Here is a 17500-nt window from a genome sequence, read left to right as displayed (position 1 = left end):
GACTACCACTTTTTGAAGCACCTTGATGGTTTCCTGCGAGAGAAGGAATTCAAAAATCAAACCGAGGTTAAAAGTGCGTTCAAAGAGTTCATCAGCCCCAGAACTCCAGGTCTTTATATTACCAGAATAAACAAACTTGAAGCTCGTTGAGAAAATTGTGCTCATTGTAATGGTACTTACTCTAATGAATAAAATTTCTGCATTGTTGAAATATATTGTGATGGATTTCATGTTTGAAAATGTTGCTTACTTTTTACTCAACCTGATATATTTCTTTTGCAATTTATGCTGAAAAGTTGTCGAATACACTGGACAAAGTGACTGAAGGGATTAAAACAACAACGATTTCAAACTAAGGCGGCATAAACCACGCATTTTAAGGGAGAAGTATAATCTACTTTGGTACTTATTTAATTCTTTTTATTTTAAAGCGCAATTTCAGAACAAGAGCGTTGATGGTTTCCGGTTTCCATCAGACTACCTCTAGTTTAAGGTGCACTGCATTTTCTATAAGAAGAGGGATTAGGGAATATCTAAAGCTCGGAACTTCATTTGCAAGGAACTTCATTTGAAAAGGACTAATTTTCCGGTTCTCTTTCATGTGTGTGTGTGTGTGTGTGAGTGTGTAAATACATCTGTATATACGCGCGCGCACACATGTTATTAGGGCTTTCGTACAGTTTCTGGTCACCAAATTCCACTCACCAGGTACTAGTCAACAATCAGGTTATGGTGAAAGACACTTGCACAAGGTGCCGTGTAACGGAACGAAACTGGGAACTCCGGGGCTGCAAGGTGAACTTCTTAGTCACATACTCTTTTATATTATGAATCCGAAAAGAATGAGCAAAGCTGACGTCTTTGAGATTTGAGTTCAGAACATAAAGGTAGATAACGAAAGAAATTAAGGCAATTTGTCAATTTTTTTCTTGATCCTGCTTTCCGCAGTACTTTATCAATTGGATAAGCTGAAAGCCACATACTCTGAAGAATGTAATCGATTAAATCAAACGCAATATTTGACCAGTAATATTTGATATGACCACAGAATAATGGCAAGCAAAGTCGATTTTGTTGGTATTTGATCTCAGATAGTAAAGTGGTGTCGCTAAATATGACAAAGCATTTTGTTTGCTTGCGAAACTGCCCTTATCCAGCACCAATCCACAGCTCTTATCTTGGGATTAATAATGATTTCTTTTGGTCAGGCACGAATCAAAATTTACCAAGGAGTATAGTCGACTGAACTGACATGAATGTATTAATATTTGCAAAGAGATAACGGATAAAAATCTCTCTCCGGTTTGATTTAGTGGAGAGATGAAACTGAAGACATTCCACTGTTTCTAACGTTTCCGCAAGCATTTAATCAAGAGTCTACACGCTCGTTCAGCTTGCTAAAAATAGCATAACAAGTCTTCATCTTACAAAAAAAAAAAAAAAAAGCAAAACAGTCTAACATCTTACAAAAAGAAAAAAAAAAACGACAATGTTGCCTTAGATAAACAAATCTAAAAAAAAAGGAAAGATGTGACCGTGTCATGGTTGAAAAAATCTGGTTATAAGTGAACTTAATCAGGGACGACCTAGAAGTAAACAAGAACTCATTTGTAATAACACTTTTTTTTTAATAATAATTATCTCTAATGCTTAAATTATAATTATATGAAATGATGCCAGTCTCGAGCGTGGGTTGGCAGATTTGATAGTGTTAGAGAAATTGCCATGAGAATTTGTATTTAATTGCATCCATTTACAACCCGTGTTCAAATCCCTCCTCAGTTGATTTTTGCTTTTTATCTAATAAAATAAGTTATCAGTGAAATACCTATTTCTTTACTGCCCACAAGGGGCTAAACACAGAGAGGACAAACAAGGACAGACAAACGGATTAAGTCGATTATATCGACCCCAGTGCGTAACTGTTACTTATTTAATCGACCCCGAAAGGATGAAAGACAAAGTTGACCTCGGCGGAATTTGAACTCAGAAAGTAGCGGCAGACGAAATACCGCTAAGCATTTCGCCCGGCGCGCTAACGTTTCTGCCAGCTCGCCGCCTACCAGGATTGAGAAGCAACCGTTTGTACTCTTCTCCGAAATTTATTGGTCCCACGCCAATGATGGTTAGTCTACATTAATCCGCAGGGAGAGTAGGGCCGGTCCCCTGGTTTCTCTGGCGTATATATTTCCCACTTGGATGGGACACCTGTCCATTGCTGGAATATTCATTTTTACCAGCTAAGTGAACTGGACCAACTTGAAATGAAGTGTTTTGCTCCAGAATACAACGCATCAACCAGTCCAGCAATCGAAACGACAATCTTATAATTATTAAGCCAACACTCTAACCACTAAGCCATACGCCTTGACTTGGAGCCTTGACTTATAGAAATCTATAATTTCTAATATAGTCTCAAATTTTAGTGAAAAAGCACTGACGATTTTATTAAACTCCATATGTTATTGATCCAATAGATTTTAACAGACGATCCGGCGGGGTTTGCACTTAAGCATAAACTGGTTGAGCCAAACATTGCCAGCTATAAATTAACTCTCTAGATTGATCTGAAAATTATAAGTTCACAATTTGCTGTGATTTTCATATTTACATCAGCTCAGATTAAATTAAATTTTATATTATTCGGATGATTGGTAAATGCAATCTAGTTTTCAGAGGAAAAACATAAAAATCAAAGAAAGACAAAAAACAAAATCTGTGACATTGAACTCGCAGAATGAAATGTGCCACTAAGGCGGCGAGCTAGCAGAAACGTTAGCACGCCGGGCGAAATGTTTAGCGGCATTTCGTCTGCCCTCATGTTCTGAGTTCAAATTCCGTCGAGGTCGACATTGCCATTCATCCTTTCGGGGGTCGATAAATTGAGTACCAGTTGCGTACTGGGGTCGATCTAATCGACTGGTCCTCTCCCCCAAAATTTTGGGCCTTGTGCCTAGAGTAGAAAACAAAAGAATGAAATGTACCACTGAATGATTCAATCCTCATTTGAAGCTCTGAAAACACCGTGGTTCAACCTATTTTTACAGGGATACATAATATGGGTATATGCCTTTATTTGCATATTTTGGACTGACTCTAAAATTCGTTCGATTCCCCCACACATCTTTTATATTTGCATGCATTGGATTGTCCCAAAACTTTGTTGTTTTCTTTTTTTTCACCCCCACTTTTTAAATTTGCATATATTGGACTATCCCCAATGGTGAAGGATATCGTCTCCTTACTTGTTTTTCTAAAATGCACCATAAAAGTTCGATAATATTAAGATCTGGGGACTGTGGTGGCCAGATAAGATGTTCAACTTCACTAGACTGTTCCTCGTGCCATTCAGTAATAACTTTAGCTGTGTGAATTGGTGCATTATCATCCTGAAAGATTGTGTTTCCTTCCGGAATCAGTTCCGCAACCATAGGATGAATTTGATCAAATAAGATACATAGTCTTGACTATTAATTCTGCCATGAAGGGAAACCAATGGGCCGGCGGATTTCCAAGATATAGCCTCCCCACACACTCACACACAGATCATCACAGATTCTCCTCCATGTTTAACAGTTGGAAGAAAGCAACCTAGGTCAAATGATTCTTTTGGCTATCTCCACACCTATACTTGGACGGTGGACGGAAATATGGTAAAAGATGACTCGTCCGAGAAAATAACATTCTTCCACTGCTCTAGGGACCAATTCTGTAGGTTTTTACTCCACTCGAAACGCTTTGCAACGTTTGTTTTTGAAAGTAGTGGTTTTTTTGATTGCAGCCCTCCCGTGAATTCCGGCTTTGTGCAGCTCCCGAGGAACAGTTTTTGTGGAAAGTGGGTTCTCGACGTGGTCATTAAGCTCTTCAGTAATTTTTGGAGATGTTCTTTTATGATCCTTTTTAACAATTCACGTAAGAGTCCGACGGTCCCTATCTGAAGGTTTTGGTTTTCTTTCGGAGTTTGTTTCAACACGGAGCTTTTTCCCTCTTTCTCAAAGGCTGTCATTACTTTCGAGACAGTACTTCTTGATACACCAAACATTTCAGCTGTTTTTGTTACGCTAGCGCCTGCCATACGAGAACCAACAATTTGACCTCTTTGAAAGTCCGATAGATCTGTCATTTTAATGAATTTTAATTACCTTTTTCTGATGATATCTTAAAAGAAACAACAATTTTAGCAAAACATATTAAACAACACTAATAATAAATCAAAAACATAAAAATAAACAAGCTTTTGATGGTTTTATAGATATTTCAGAATTATGATGCTATGGTGCTAGATGTTTCCATTATTTTGTCCAACGCCTGTATACATGTGCGTATATATATATGTGTGTGTGCGTGTGTATGTATGTATGTATGTATGTATGTAGTATGTATGTATGTATGTATGCATGTATGTATGTATGTATGTATGTATGTATGTATATGTATGTATGTATGTGTGTGTGAGTGTGTGTATATGCATAATATATAAAAGGCGGCGAGCTGGCAGAAACGTTAGCACGCCGGGCGAAATGCGTACCTGTATTTTGTCTGCCGCTACATTCTGAGTTCAAATTCCGCAGAGGTCGACTTTGCCTTTCATCCTTTCGGAGTCGATAAATTAAGTACCAGTTACGCACTGGAGTCGATGTAATCGACTTAATCCGTTTGTCTGTCCTTGTTTGTCCCCTCTGTGTTTAGCCCCTTGTGGGTAGTAAAGAAATATATATATACGTATGTATAACGCACGCTGTTGGTACTTTAGTTACTAAATGTTTTGTTGGTAATTTTTATTGTTATTGTTGTTGCCGTTACTCTTGTTGACAGTACTGATGTTGTCGCTGTCTAGCTTCTCGAGTCTGTTCCGATCAACAGACTTATAATAAAAGCATTCCATACGTAAATATCTTGCTTAATTGCTGTCATAGTGTCCCTCAGACTACATAAACCTATGTATCTTTTTAAAGGGTGAGATTACTGCTATGTCTAGCAGGTGTAGCAACAACGCAGAAGCTCTAACGTCGACAGATGCACAAATTCAGCAAGCAACGGTAAAACGATATTGGATGTTCAAGCGATGTTTTAACTATTAAAACAAACATTGTACTGAGGAGAATAATTTATGATGTCCCAAGAGAACAGAGTTCTTTGGGCGAGGTTTTAAGAAGCAGGATGGAGAGAGTACGCATGCGCTAAAGAAGAAGCTATCTTTTTTTTTGTTGTTTAAAAAAATTATAGAAGAATAAATTCATTTATATATTATGACTATGTTAGTACTAATGCTCTTGACACTCGTAACGTTTGATGGAAGTCAGAGAGAAAGTACACGTATCCTTATCGATCCAACCATCCTACCAACCATCCATCCATCAATTCATCCATTCATGCATACATGCGAACATACATACGTACATTCGTACATACATACACACACACATACATACACCCACAGGCACCCATACATACATACATACATACATACATACATACATACATACATACATACACACATACATATACATACATACACTTTCATCTTCATACCAACAGAAGACATACCAACCCAGCTGGAGCAAAGTATGGCTGAACTTGTCTTCTTGGAGAATGAACGCGTATCTTTAATCCATACACTACAAATGATTACGATATTTGAGACTACAAAAATCTGCAAGACCCCCTTAAGATTTAAAGGATGATGAACAAAAAAAGATGCTTTCCTTTCGCAATCTCGCTACCAAGCCGGAGACCGTCAAGATTTACACTAAATTTAAAAAAAAAACGAAAGAGAAGAACACATACTTATGCATCCCATCAAAAGCTTCTGCCAAGTGCAAGCATAACAGACCCAATTCAGTTATTTGGGACAGAAAAAAAAAAGTCATACGAGGGAGTGCTGAATAGTTGCTGGCTTTAAGGGCATCACGAAAGGCTTGGTTGGAGGCCCAATCTCCTGAGTTCTTTTACAAGGCTTAGAGGACCTCTGCAATAAGTGTGTCAATCTGAGAGGGAAATATATTGAATAAAATCATAATTTACTGATCCTCCTGTATTTTTTTACTCAATGTCATACACTTTTCAGCATTCCCTCGTATAGAATCATAGAGGCTAGGTGACCTGCAAATTGAATATGTCTTCCAAAATTTGCGAAGAGAATATCTATGGGCGACCGCTTCGAAACCTTAGGTCCTCTACTTGGATTATAAATTTACATTTATACCATTAATCATTGGTGCATTTGGCTATGTTACTAATTGTCTATGTGGACAATCTGGAAATTTTAGAATCTTCAAGCACAGAAAGAGACCGAGTAACATGCACTTTACAAATTCAATCTGCGCGTGGAACAGTAAAAATATATGTACGCCTTTAAAGTTCGATATGTAACAGTTATTATTTTTACTCAAATTCCGATAATGAAGCTTTTGTTAGAAATCAGCTCTCTCCTTCAAGAAAGTATACTAATAAAGAAAAAGCGAAGTATATGCATATAACTATGTATATACATGTGTGCACGCGTGTGCATTATGTATGTGTGTGGACACCGCATGACCAAATGATTAAGCAGTTTACTTCGCAATACAAAGTCCGGACTCGATCCCACTGTGTCGCATCTAAAGCAAGTTTTGCCGAGTTAACCAAAGCCTTCTGAGCGAAATTAGGCAGACAGACATCGGTTGAATTATTACACTAAGGAGCCAGAATGGAAGTAAGGTGCAATCAAACAGCAAATAGAGAATGAATGAATAATAAAGACGTAAAATGAAAGTGAGTGGAAGGATGAGATGTTTATCATATTTCACTCATTGGAAAACACGAAAAGACTGATTGAGTGGGAGAAGGAAAATGAGAATAGGTTGAGGTACAAGAGATTAGTTTAATGTTGTTTTAAGCAGGGCTCACAGTTTTACAATAAATACTGTGATGAAAGAACTTCTGATATAATGAAAATAATATGCAATTTTTTCAGTTTTTGAAACTAAAACTATATTATTTTTGTAAAGTATCATTTGAAATTAATTTAATTAAAGTTTTATAACTAGCATTAAACCATTCGGCTTCACCGGCAGACACAGGCCCCCTCCTAACTATTGTGATCAGACACAATAAACAATGTCGAACATTATCGAACACTTCCGTTCCTTAAATATTTTCATAATTTAATGAAAACATTAAATTGATAAATATTCAATATGGATAATATAATTGAAAAACTATGGAGTTGGATATCTTCTACTAATATTCGTTAGAATATTGATTTTCGAATATATAACCACCGGCAGATCGACAAAACAACTGAAGCCACACAAACATAAAACTTAACCGTTTTGGAGAAAATGGCGTGCATCACTATAGTTACTGGTGTATCGTAGCATTTCTAAGATAGAACGAATATATTCAATCACGAAAGTATTTCAAGACTGAAGTGTTCGATAATGAACCTATTTACATTCTTACCCAACAATACACATAATACACACACTCACACAAAGCTATAACTATATGAATGTGTGTGTGTGTGTGTGTAAAATATAGGGTAGGGAATGTTTTTAGAAATTTCACCACCAGTGGCCTAGCATGTATAAAAAGGCAATAGGCAACATATTCTCAATATAAAATAGTGTGCATTTAAACACAAGAGAAAACTGCCTTCAACATGTACACTATTATATATATATATAATATATATATATATATATATATATATATAATATATATCAAATAAAATACACACACACACACATATATATGTCTTAAATGTCTTAGCTTTTGTTCATTACCTTCACAATATGTGTGATAGACAGATATGTGACTATTCGAAATTCATATCTTCATCTATCTATCTATCTATCTATCTATCTATCTATCTATCTATCTATCTATCAAATAAACACAAGTATACATACATACATACATACATACATACATACATACATACATACATACATACCTTATTTTGCAAGTTGAGCACCTATTTTAGACTAGATCCCTTTCACCATAATTTCAGGCCTTGTGCCTATAGTAGAAAGTATTATTATCATCATCATCATCATCATCATTATTGTTATTAATGTTACCCTGCGCGCGTAAATGAAAGCATGGTATCGTCTTAGTTTGTTTGCAAAATTACTGGAAAATGTCAGACTGCATTTTCACCAAATTTGGCAGAAATACTCATTGGGTGGGTGGCTCGAAAGGATGAAAACTTAGTTTGATTATCTTCAAACATACATAAATACATACATAGATATGCTACCGTGCGTGTATGTGGTGTGTGTGTGTGTGCGTGTGTGTGTGTGTCTGTGTGTGTATGTGTGTGTGTGTGTGTACAGAGATGGATTCGAGGGTTACCTTTATTTTCGAGTTGATTTCTTAATTTTATCGGAGTATAAATACCTATAATGGTGATAATTAAAAATAGAAAAAAAAATTTTTTAATCGAACTTACAAATTTCCTGATAAGCAAGTTTAGCCAAACACTTACAAAACTTAATTCAGTTCAGTTAATAAGCACAGGTAAGTAACGCATTGTAAGCCAAACTATAATTTGCGAACAAATTTATCTGTGAGTAGGGTATGTATCGCCCCCATCCCATGCCTTTTTTTTTTCATTAATATTTGCATTGGTCACATAAAAACAGAAAATTAATTTGCGAAAAATTGAAAATATTTCGTATGAAACAAAATGACTAAATGTTCACAAGATAGAAACCTGTTTGTTGATGGCAGAGGGTATTTGTGGAACAATATTTGTTTTTCAGGTAAAATTTATATGAAAATAAATGTACGACGAGTTTTGCCTAATTCAATGTTATTTTGAAGTATAACTGTTACTGACAAAGAAAAATACGAGAAAAATATTCCTTTGATTATACTCTTGTATATCTCTTGTAATTGATTCAATTACAAGAGATAGTGTATGTGTGCGCGCGCGCGCGCGCGTGTGTGTGTGTGTGTGTGAGAGAGAGAGAGAGAGAGACAGAGAGAGAGAAGAGAGAGAGAGAGAGAGAGAGAGAGAGAGAGAGAGAGACAGAGAGACAGAGAGACGGTACAGTTTTGCAGTTCGGCGTGCTGCCAGCAAGCACTGCGACAAACGCTGACAAAAACGAGAAATGGTAATGCTTATGTAACGGTGGAAAAAATATTGCTCAAAACAGACATTGCGTTTTTATTTCAAAACGGCTTAAAATTCATTTGTAATTTTGGCACAAAGCCAGCAATTTTGACTTTAAATCGACTTTAGTACTTGGCTAGTATTCCTTTTATCGACCCTGAAAGCATGAAAGGTGAAGGCGGGATTTGAACTCGGAATATAAAGAACGGGAAGGAATACCACTTTGCACTTTACCCAGCGTGCTTAACCATTCCGCTGCGTCGTCGCTTTTAAACAGCTTGAAAGTAAGAACGCCCTATCGGTGTCCAATCATGATGGACTGAAAATAGCTTCAGAACAGAGTCATGTGGTATACAGAAAGGTTGAAAGTCCATTTGAGCTGATATGATGGAAGTATATTTAATTGGTTCAAATAATCATGTGATTTTCAAAATGAAAAATAACCTTATTGAACCACTTTCACGTGTTACAAATGGGTAATTAAATAAACCATAACTGAATATATTCATTTGTAGCTAACTATTCATTTCATCGCTATTCAGAGTTTCAGTTTGACGCATGTCTATCTATCTATCTATCTATCTATCTATCTATCTATCTATCTATCTATCTATCTATCTATCTATCTATCTATCTATCTATCTAGGCGTAGGAGTGGCTGTGTGGTAAGAAGCTTGCTTACGAACCACATGGTTCCGGGTTCAGTCCTATTGCATGGCACCTTGGGCAAGTGTCTTCTACTATAGCCTCGGGCCGACCAAAGCCTTGTGAGTGGATTTGGTAGACGGAAACTGAAAGAAGCCCGTCGTATATATATATATATATATATATATATATATATATGTTTGTGTGTCTGTGTTTGTCCCCCCAACATCGCTTGACAACCGATGTTGGTGTGTTTACGTTCGCGTAACTTAGTGGTTCGTCAAAAGAGACCGATAGAATAAGTACTATGCTTACAAAGAATAAGTCCTGGGGTCTATTTGCTCGACTAAAGGCGGTGCTGCAGCATGGTCACAGTCAAATGACTGAAACATGTAAAAGGGTATCTATCTATCTATCTATCTTTTATACACACACACACACACACACACACACACGCACATACATATACACAGGGTGCCTTGGGTAAATTGTCGTCGTTTTATATTTTTCTGCCAGAAATTAGGAAATGACATGCTGTACTGTTTGGCATTCGCGCCGGAAGCTCCAGTACGAATATTTCAGTGTTGCGTGTCAATCTGAGTCCCCAAAACATGTACCGAGAGTGATAAAATCCAAACATCCTATCAACATCATCGTGTTTGGAGTGATCACTAGTGATGGCGAAGTTATGCCTCCATTCGTCTTCCCATACGGCCTTACACTGAACACGGAGGCTTACATCAAGTGCCTAGAGGAGGTAGTGCTGCCCTGGGTAAAGAGGATAGCTGATGGAAGACCTTATGTCTGGCAACAGGACTCTGCAACATGCCACACAAGCAGGAGAACCCAGTCATGGCTGTCAGACAATTTCTGAGACCACATCCCGCCTAACATCTAGCCACCTAACTCCCCAGACTGCAACCCCCTTGATTATTATGTGTGGGGCGCAGTCGAGCGACAGACCAAGAAAACTTCTTTTTAACACCAAAGATAAACTGAAGGCAAGGATTATGGTAGCAATCACCTACTTAAACAAGGAGACCGTCCAGAAGAGTTGCAAGAGATTTCGGAGTCGTCTGGAGGCCGTAGTTGAAGCCAATGGCGATTTTACAGAATAAATTTACTGCTCAGTATTTCAAGTTATTTTAATGTAATTTTGGTAATCATTGTTTGGTAATGAGATGTCAGTGTTATTTTCATTTCTGTGTAATTTAGGCGACAATATATTCACCGCACCCAGTATATATATACACTTATAAATTGAAGATATAATCATTAAAATGTTTATATCAGTGGCTAACATATAAAAAAAAACCGACTATATCGGTAAAAATTAATTTTTAAGTATACAATTATAAAAATATAATTATAATTAAGGGCGCTGGAATGTAGAACCTATACGCTAGAAGTAGATGTCAAATACCTACAATCTACTCTAAATGTGTTCTATAACCCAAGGTGGAATGAGCAAGATTGAAAAATTTTGGATAATCCTATATTTTAAGATTTCGTGCTATCTAATAAAGATTAATTTGCACTTTTCAGTGTATATATATATATATATATATGTATAGAATCGTGAATGCAATACCCCTAAGCGTAACCTCTAAACCACACACCTAAAAATCTGTGTGTGTGTGTGTGCGTGTTTTTGTGACGATAACCGATTACATCGACCCGTGTGTTACTTATTTCAACAAATCCGGAAAGACGAAAGGCTGTCAAGCTGGGTGCAATTTGAACACAGCTTGACAGCCTTTCGTCTTTCCAGATTTGAACTCACAACGTATAGACGAACGAAATGCCGGTAAACATTTTGCCCAACGTGTTAACGATTCTGCCAGTTCGCTGCTTTTCGAAATTATGATAGCAATAACAATTATTGATAGAAATATTAATATTTCTAAGTCCCTATAAGGGAGACTACGATAGCGGTACTGGATATTAATAGTTATTGCCAAGCTAACATGGCAGTCCAGGAAAATAGAACGAATGCTGCCGTTGATTAGCTCCAAGAGGCCATCACCTCTAGCTAGCTATGTGACACACGAACCTGTTACAATGGACACAGGTTCGTGTGTCACATAGCTAGCTAGAGGCGATGGCCTCTTAGAGCTAATCAACAGCAGCATTCGTCCTATTTTCCCGAACTGCCAGTTTAGCTTGGCGATAACTATTAATAAGATTATTTACTATATCTTCATTTTAAAAATGTCATAATTTTCCCATTCTTAAATTCATAATTATTTAATTATTAGCTCTTATTTTCAATGCTAATTATAACGTTAGAATTATCATTAAAATTAAATCCTTCTTTTAATGCTTAAACGCTCAGAACTACTAAGATATAGAGATAAGCTGCCAAACATAGAGATATAGATTAGATGTAGATATTTAATTAGATAGACAGACATATGCATTGAGCACGTGTGTGCGTGAGAAGATAGAAATGTGTGTGTGCGCGCGTATGTGTGGTATGGGTGTATGTCTGTTCACACACACACACACGCACACACACACACACACACACACACACACACACACCACACATATAAGTGAAGGTGTGCGGCCAAGTGGCTAGGATGTTGCTCGCAAGATGGTGGTTTCAATTCCCGGACCAGGTGGTGCGTTGCGTTCTTGAGCAAAAAAAACATTTCATTCCACGTTGCTACAGATCATTCAGTTGTAAATGAGCAACTCTCTGACGGACTGGCATCTCCTTCAGGGCACAAATGTGGTTTCAGGTAACATGCCATATGAATCCTGGAACTCGAGAAAGCAATTTCCAGAGGTTGATGATAATCACACACACAAATATACACATACATACATATATAAATATACACACACACACATATATTTATATAGGGTGTTCAAAAAGTCTCTCCGCAGTTAGTATTTTATTGCAAAATAAATATTTATAACATGGTACAAAAGAATATATTAGACTTTACAAGACTTTAAAAAAAAAAAAAAAAACATTATACGAGGTGTTGGAAGTGTTGTCCTTTATTTTCATTAAATAAGTTGCCTCTTCTACACATGCTTTGAAATATATCTTGGAGAATCAGGATGAAAAAATTCACTGCGGAGAGACTTTTTGAACACCCTGTGTGTGTGTGTGTGTGTGTGTGTGTGTGTGTGTGTGTGTGTGTGTGTGTGTGTGCGTTGTGTGTGTACGTACGTGTGTATTCTTTTCCATTTATTCTATTACTTGTTTCAGTCATTTGACTGCGGACATGCTGGAGCACCGCCTTTTGTCAAGCGAATCGACCCCAGGACTTATTCTTTGCAAGCCTAGTACTTATTCTACCAGTCTCTTTTGCCGAACCGCTAGTTTACGGGGACGTAAACACACCAGCATCCGTTGTCAAGTGATGTTGGGGTGGGGAGACAAACACTGACTCACAAACATATACACACACACATACATACATACTTACATACATACATACATACATACATACACACACACACACACACACACACACACACACACACACACACACACACATATATATATATATATATACGACGGGCTTCTTTCAGTTTCCGTCTACCAAATCCACTCACAAGGCTTTGGTCGGCCCGAGGCTATAGTAGAAGACACTTGCCCAAGGTGCCACGCAGTGGGACTGAACCCCGAACCATGTGGTTGGTAAGCAATCTACTTACACACAGCCACTCCTGAATCCTCCTCATCATCATTTAACGTCCATCTTCCATATTGGCATGGGTTGGACGTTTTGACAAGAGCTGGCCAGGTAGAAGACTGTACCAGGCTGCTGTGTCTGTTTTGGCATGGTTTTTACGGCTGGATGCCCTTCCAAATGCCGACCATTACACAGTGTGGACTGGATGCTTTTTTTACGTGACACCAGCGCCGGCGCGCGCGCACCTTTGTGTGTGTGTGTGCGAGGAGATGGATGGAGACAGACAGATAGATTAGCTAAAAGAAAGCTCGACATTCATTTTGACTGACGGATAGGTAGACATATATATGATTACAAGCAGCTTCGAAAATTTTGCCTTTGTATCAAATTCACTAATAGTCCATGAGCTGTATCGATTTATAAAGATATTGAAATGTCTGTCTGAAGGTGAAAGAAGAAATTAAAAGCAACAACAACAATAACAACAGAGTTCTTAGCGTTGACTTAGTCTCGATTGTTCATTCTGTTTTTATTTTTAAAAAATATTGCAAGTGATCGAAGACAAGGAAAAAAAGTCCATTTCGTTGATATGATACAGAAATCTGAACTTTAACTGGATCCGAACGTTCACATTATGATTAATATCAAACGCTATTATTTTTACACCGAAAAGAAATTAAAAAAAAACAAAAACGGTGAACTAATCTGTTATGAACGGTAGACCGCATTCTGAATCAGGAATTTAAAGTACGAAGACAGGTAGACACAAATACAAATATATCTGTGTGTGTGTGTGTGTGTGTGTGTGTGTGTGTGTGTGTGTGTGTGTGTGTGTGTGTGTGTGTGTGTGTGTGTGTGTGTGTGTTTATGCATGCATGTATATATGTACGTACACAGAGTAGGAGAAAGAGAGAGTGATAAATTATTAAATAAAATAAGTTAAATATTACTTACATACACCCTGTGCGTGCGTATGTGTGTATCTCTGTGTATGCGTCTATACATACATACATATATATATGTGTGTGTATGTATGTATATATGCGTATATATATATATATATATATATATATAATATATATATATATATATATGTATGTATGTGTATATAGCGTATGTATGTATATATATGTGTGTGTATGTATGCGTGTACATATTAGTATGTTTATATTTGTGTGTATGTATGTATGTATGTATGTATGTACAGTGCAACTATGAGTACACAGTGCACATTTCTTTTTTTATTTCTTCTACCCCTTAATTCTTAATAAGCCAAACGAAAGTATTCGTCATCAAGGAATCAAAAGCGTTTCTGAGAAATATCTGTTGAAATAACTGCAGAAAAAAAAACAGTAAAGAAAGCCCTTAACCGACTGGACATTCTCCAACGACTTGACACAAACGCATATATCTGCAAAATAAATAGAAAGGAGGATTTACATTAACAAACTTATTGAATAAGATGTAAGATTTTAAGATTTTAATCGTGAATATCATTGAGTCATATATTGGCTTTTGTCCAAGTTTTCACACCGTTGGCTTCTCAACGGTATTCAGACTGACAGAGAAATAAAATACAATAAAACAAAAACTAACAAAAACAATCTGATAAATTTACTGTATATGCTGGAGTTTATAAAAAAAAAACCCAGCTACATTTGATGAGGGGTCTTCAGACCAGGAGTGGCTGATCTGTTATAACGACTTCCTTAGGAGTAATGCCAAGGAAATGCCGCAAATGTTTTTATCTTCAAAGCAGTCACCAGAATGAAACAGCTGAGCTTTAGGGAATGGCGAATTTAACGAAGTAGAATTTTGAATATTCTCACTGGGATTAGCTTCTTGTTTGTGCTGTTTTGAGAGAATTGGAAGATCCTTGATGGAAAAGTTTAAAAATATTCTGTCCTTGGCAAACAGTAGTGGGTCCTTACATACATAGCAAAACATAAATGCATTATCTATCTATCTATCTATCTATCTATCTATCTATCTATCTATCTATCTATCTATCTATCTATCTATCTATCTATCTATCTATCTATCTATCTGTCTGTCTGTCTGTCTGTCTGTCTGTCTAACTAACTATCTAAATACATACTTATGCATACATAGGCACACACATCTGTACATCTAGGAAGAAAGGGGAAAGTGAGCTATTCTTTACTCCTCACACACACACACACACCACACACACACACACATATATATGTATGCGTATGTATATGAATATAATGTATTGTATATTATGGAATTGTGTATGTGTGTGTGTCTGTCTGTCAGTGTGTTTATCATACAAAAAATGACAGTCTGCTTGTGCTTCGACTTTGGTTGATCTCGACTACATGTGTGTGTGTGTACGCGCTCGCGCGCTTAAGTTTACATGCCTATATATATGTAAAGTAAATATTTTTCGGAACTCACGGTCCTCTACCATTTGGGTAATGCAACCGGTGGAACTTGATTTGAGGACTAGTGACAGGAAAGATTGGTGACATTCTTAAAGAAACTTTGGAGCTCGATGAGAACCAGCTTGGGAAGAATTTCGGTTCAGCGTCTATGGTTAACTTAGAAAAATCCCTGTCTAGAGATGTTACAGGGTGTCACTACCAGTTAGAATTAAACTCTGCCGATACGGAAGTGTCGCTACTTAGAACTTTTCCAGATGTATGCTCTTTTAGTGATCAAGTATTTTTAATTAATGGTGTTAATTTAAACAACAGTTGTCACATGTAGAACGTATCTCACTATAGGCTATATCCATCGTGAAGATCACACTTATCAAGCGGTTTTCTTCTGTCTGATAGCTATGGCGAAGAAGATTGTGAGGTGAACAGAATTAAAAGGTCTGAAGTCAAGGCCTTTCCCTTTCGGTCAAGCACTCATCATTTTTTTTCCGAGTTCCACTTGGAGAGGGAGTTATGGGTAAAGTGGGAGGTGCTGCTCCGAATATATTTGTCGAAAGGTGGGTGAAAGTGTCCAGTACGGTTCGAATTAATGAACTTACCTTCAGCATACACTTGTAATCCAGAGCTCTGATGAAGACAGTTACTCTTAGTCATCAGGATAATCCTGGATCTATGGTTTCTTTGACGGGCCCTAAGTGACGGCTTTCCTCTTGGGACATTACTATATTTTGTATGCTGTGTGTACCATTCTTCCATCTATTCATCTAATCCCCCACCCCCACTAATCCTAGAAATTTAACACCAGCAAAGCTTTTAATTAGATATGAATCTATGTTAGCTGTCTGATTAGTTATAAGTAAAAATTACAAATCTGCCAATGAAAGAGCCTCTATAAAATCAGTCAACCTGCTAAAATAAGTAACTGAATTGCTTCACATTTTACACTATCTTACAAATGGATGACTATGTAGTATAAAGAATCCTTGAATATGCTATGCTAAAAGAGAAAACAAAATGGTGATAGTTAAATTTGGTCAAACTATGGAATACTGGCACACAAACATGTGTTCTAACTATATGTATGTATATATATATATTTTTCTATCCTTTTTTCTCTCTCCATTTCTCTCTCCTTTTTTCTCTCCTTGTTTCTCTCCTTGTTTTTTCTGTGTCCCTTTCTGTAGAAGAGCGTAGACTCGAAACGTAAAAGACTTTTTCTATTCCTGAGCGTTATACTAATACATCTGTTTGTTTTGTACACCACCCGTCTTCGTCTTTTGTTTTCTTCGTAAACTCTCCATATATATATATATATATATATATATATATTATCAAATATATATATATTATCAAATATATATTTATCTTTTATGTTTTACTTGTTTCAGTCATTAGACTGTGGCCATACTGGGGCACCATCCTAAAGAATATTAGTGTATAGTGTATAGTCTTCAGGCGCCCCCCCCCTTCAAAGTGTCATAACAGAAGGAACTATCATTAGATTTTCCGGCTGAATTCTCCGAGCAAAATCAATCGAACCTATGAGTATTATGCAACCATCTCGTTCTTGGTCTCTTGTTGGTTGACTCAGCTCGAAGAATCCGTCTTGTTATTCTTTCCTGCGAAATTCTTATGACGTGTCCTTAATACCTCTGTGCGACCTTTCAATGCGAAGTTGCAACTCAACCTGGAGGGAC

Source organism: Octopus sinensis, linkage group LG6 (assembly GCF_006345805.1).
Source record: "Octopus sinensis linkage group LG6, ASM634580v1, whole genome shotgun sequence".
Taxonomy (NCBI): domain Eukaryota; kingdom Metazoa; phylum Mollusca; class Cephalopoda; order Octopoda; family Octopodidae; genus Octopus; species Octopus sinensis.
The sequence above is the reverse complement of the archived record's forward strand: the minus strand, read 5'-3'. Positions refer to the sequence as shown.